Consider the following 473-nt stretch of genomic DNA (forward strand, 5'->3'; position numbering starts at 1 on the left):
CAAGTGTGGAGAACACCAGACGCCTGCAACAAGTATATGTAAAACAAAGTACCTATGTATTGTTGCCATGAAGGTTTAGACAAATGTAGAGAATGACAGTCATCTTCAACAAGAATCAATAAAACAACTTGCCTGTCTATTGTTGCCGTGACCCGGATTCGAACCAGGGTTGCTGCGGCCACAACGCAGAGTACTAACCACTATACGATCACGGCGACTTAGTTTGCCTGCTCGCTGTAATGATAGCATATTTCCATCTCTTCATACCAAAAGTACCCCTATTCTATATGTAATGGCTTTTCTCAGAGTGTGACTAAAGTCAGTCAAGTTTACTGGATGACTGATCTGTCACTGTTTTATATTTTCCTTATTCTCAAAAGTTGGTTTTGAAATCAAAATAACGAGTAGGTAATTCTAAAAGTAAGAATGGGGCCAGGCCAGCTGTGAATGAAGGATTCTGACTGTTTGAAGGA

The 473-nt window shown here is 40.4% G+C and overlaps 1 non-coding gene across 1 annotated transcript; it reads right to left on the bottom strand.

The window, feature by feature from the left end:
• Positions 1-143: 143 nt before the first annotated feature.
• Positions 144-215, bottom strand: trnah-gug (transfer RNA histidin (anticodon GUG)). The gene has a single exon. It is a non-coding gene; the product is annotated as a tRNA-His (tRNA).
• Between the last annotated feature and the right edge of the window lie 258 nt (positions 216-473).

This window comes from Seriola lalandi, unplaced genomic scaffold (genome assembly GCF_002814215.2).
Source record: "Seriola lalandi dorsalis isolate HSWRI2012SDOR001 ecotype SW California unplaced genomic scaffold, Sedor1 jcf7180001972308, whole genome shotgun sequence".
NCBI lineage: Eukaryota > Metazoa > Chordata > Actinopteri > Carangiformes > Carangidae > Seriola > Seriola lalandi.